The sequence below is a fragment of the Crinia signifera genome, chromosome 9 (assembly GCF_055691185.1).
Source record: "Crinia signifera chromosome 9, ASM5569118v1, whole genome shotgun sequence".
NCBI lineage: Eukaryota > Metazoa > Chordata > Amphibia > Anura > Myobatrachidae > Crinia > Crinia signifera.
The window spans coordinates 71,925,913-71,929,930 of NC_139225.1; positions in this window are offsets into that span (position 1 = coordinate 71,925,913).

Consider the following 4,018-nt stretch of genomic DNA (forward strand, 5'->3'; position numbering starts at 1 on the left):
CATTTCAAAATTCCCCCACATTGGCTAATAAAACCAGATACAGAGAGCAGAAAATGCTTTTTGATGCTTTGCTGTCCCAGCTAGAATCTGAACTCATGTTTCTATAACAGGCCAGATTCCATAAATACGGCAACAGATTTAGCCGACTTCTGTCTAATTTTCTACATGGTCAACACCCCCCCCCCCCTACTATACAAGCGCTCCAAAAAGTGGACAGCACGGTGGTCTGGACCACAGATAGCTGACACGCTACATGCCTTCTATGAGAAATTGTATTCTCCACCCCTTGTAGATGATCAGCGGAGGGAGTCATTTTGGAAGTCTCTCCCATCCCACGCTAGATGCGGACTCTTCTCGGTCATTACTGACCCCCATAACTGAAGAGGAAGTACTAGCCACGATAAAGACTCTTAAGCTTGGCAAATCCCCAGGGCCTGATGGCCTCTCCAATGAATTCTATAAACTTCTTGCTCCCAAATTAGCTAAGCCCCTGTGTGCCCTTTATAATTCAATACTGCAAGGCACCCCCCTCCCTTATATTTCAATTCGGCTATTCTTAAAATCATCTACAAGGGTAGAGGGGATGGGTAAAATAAGTATTGGGGGGGGGGGGGGAGAGAAAAGACAGAACCATAAAAGCCTAACATGGTTTGTATTTCTCTCTAATCACGTCATCTCAATATCTGTGCCTAGACTGGAGGTACATATAAAATTGGTGGCTGGGCAAATCGAACTTCTCTGCCAGTTTTGAGTATGGCAGTATCGAGCCTCCTGGGTCAAATACATTACGTATGTTAGAAATACCCTTATCTCTCCATCCAAGGACCTCCGTGTTTTCAAGCCCCGGGATAAATTTGGGGGTTTCCCCATAAAGTAGTAAATGGGGAACAAGTGAACCTTCTGTGTAGTGTCTTATTTATCCGTTTCCAAGACCTGTAAGTGTCTCTGAACAGCACAAACCTCCTGATGTGCTTAGGTATCAATTTGAGTGGGGTATGTAATAGGGCAGCTGGGGAGTACGGTTGAAATATCGGTTCCTCCAGTGAGGGGATAGTATACTCAGATCTGGCTGTAAACCAATCTGTGACGTACCTAAAGTGGGCTGCTTGTGTGAATGATTGTATATCAGGCATGCCAAACCCTCAGATTTGTTATGTTTTAGACGATCAAATGGAATACGTGCTCTCTTACCCACCCAGGCAAACTTGAGAAATAATTATTTTAAGTTTTGCAGGTCTATGTTTCTCAACTGCAAAGGCAGCCTGACCAGCTATCCACTGGGAGCTACCCGCACTGCCTTCAGACATCAGCATCATTTGCCCCGTGCTGATATGGTGTGGATGAAACAGCGGCATTAATTCTACAGGCATTAGTGGGAACCCCAGAGACGGTACACAGCCAGCAGCCAGACACAGAGGGACCCGATTCCTGAATGCACACTACTCCGCTACTCCTTAATATAAAGACACATATACCACTAACTTTCACTCATAAGTACTGTGGCTATTTAAAATGGAGAGGAGGCCTATTCAAGGGGAACGGAAGAGAAAAAATGTTTGGAATCACTGGTCTAGTTAATAAAGTAAAAAAAAAACACCTCAAAAGCCAACAATAAATGAGAAGAGTTTACAACATAGGGACTTTCCGATGCATATTTTTTTTAAAGGTTGAAGAGATCTATATTGCAGTGTAAAAATAAAGCAATCAGTATTTTCCCTGCACAGAAACTGAATAAATCACCTAAATCTAAATATATCTGCACATGTTACATCTGCCCCACCTGCGGTGCGCATATGGTTTTGCCCATCTGAGAAGGAATTTGCCTTTATGAGTGAACCAGAATAAGGGCCATTGTGCAGCCCTTTTGGATGTCCTTGATTTGGAACAGGTAGCTCATTACTGTTCTAGTGTGTTTCACTTTCATCCCATCCAGTATCAAGGTACAAACAACTAGAACAATGTTGTTTTGCCTTAGTAATACCAAGGAGTATTTCTCACCACACTATGCTCTCCCCGAGCAGCAACTTATCTCTCTTATAGGCAGTCTGACAGCCAGACAACCTAGCTGCTGCACTCATTAATCACTGACACATTTTAAAGATACACAAATGGAGCTAATTAGCTTACTTGTGATTCTGTGAGGAGACCTGCAAAACATGCACTGTTGGTAGCTCTCGAGGACTAGGGTTGGCTACCCCAGGACTAGTGTTTCACGGCTCTCTTATACCTCCTTAATTGACATACACACCAAAAAACCATAGAAATGGCATGTTAGGTGTCGGTATTTTGACCATGTCGGTATAATGAATGTCGGTATACTGACCGTGTCGGTATTTTGACCGACGTTCAATAGGTGTCGGTATCTTGGCCACACGTACATCAGTAAATCATACTGAACCCCTCCATTCTGAGAGATGCTGTTCCTCTGGTGATTCCTGCATCTGCTTCCTCATTACTGCTGCTATTTTTTGCTAAGATAACCAAGGTTTGCAGCATATTACATGAGGGAGGGAGTGCAGAGTATGAGGTATAGGACGGGAGCAGTATATGGAGGGTATGCCCCGCATATATGGGCTACTATGGAGGGGTATACGGGGTGCATTGTGTATATAGAGGCAGTATATAATGGTGGTGTATGGCAGGGATGCAGTTTAAATCCCGGCGGTCGGGATGCCGGCGTTCAAAATCCCGACGCCGAAATCCCGACACTTTCTCCCCCCGTGGGTGTCCACGACACCCTCGGAGGGAGAATAAATTAGTGTGCAGAGCACAGCGAGGCACCGGGCCCTCTGCGTGGCGAGCGCAGCGAGCCCACAAGGGGGGAGCGATCCACGTCCCCCCCTTGTCGGGAATTCGGGATTCCGGCGTCGGGATTTTGAACGCTGGGATCCCGACCGCCGGCTTTTCATGCCGAATCCGTATTGCATACCTCCCAACATGACCCTCTCCAGGAGGGACACAATGCTCTGTTCCTGGACTTCCCTATTAATTAACGATTACCATCACCTGTACTGAAGCACCTTTCTTATCACTCATCCTCTTTAAAACAGGTGAGGCAATCATCCAGGAACAGAGAATTGTGTCCCTCCTGGAGAGGGTTGTGTTGGGAGGTATGGTATTGTATATAGGGGTACAGTGTACATCGGGTGTGTCTGTGCCCTAAACATAGCTCCTTCAGGCCCCCTCCACTGGCTGCAGGCGACACCGCAAAGGTGAGGAGCAGCATTAGCCTAAACAGGGAGTATGCGGACTGGTTTGGTCAGAGTGCATGGCTGAATGATTACTTCATTGTGGCTCCAACCCTGCTCTACAGCGCCACAATGTGTTTTCTATGTTGTATGTCATATTAATAATACATACATAATAATAAAGTGATATTTTGGGGCCTGAGTTAATTTGATCACTTTTGTGCATATTCACAATCCGTTCGATTATCAAATGACTGCACATGAGTACGGATTGTAGCTCAAGTTTGCATGTCAAAATAGTAACAGAAATAGGGGAAATATCTAATCGCAAACACCTCACTCCTCACTTTTTTATGGACAGAAAGTTGGTGTCCTGGGGTGGAGTGGGGGAGTCAGTTTCTGGGAGAGTCAGAAAAAACAAGCGCGCCCAGGCATTTTAAGGGAGGGTCTGTGACATCAGCGACAGCCTCTATCAGCCTGTCTGCCTGTGGAAGGGTCGAAGGGTCAGACCTATGCACATTGGACCTTATTCTAGTTCACTCTTTCTGGCAAAATCCTTCTTAGATGGACAAAACCATGTGCACTGCAGGGGGCAGATGTTACTTGTGCAGAGAGAATTAGATTTGGGTGGGGTTTTACTTCAAAGTGAAATCTATATTGCAGTGTAAAAATAAAGCAGTCAGTATTTACCCTGCACAGAAACAAAATAACTCACCCAAATCTAATTCTCTCTGCACATTTTACATATTCCCCTCTGCAGTGCACATGGTTTTGACCATCTAAGAAGGATTTCGTAAGACAGAGTGAACTAGAATAAGGCCCATTATCAC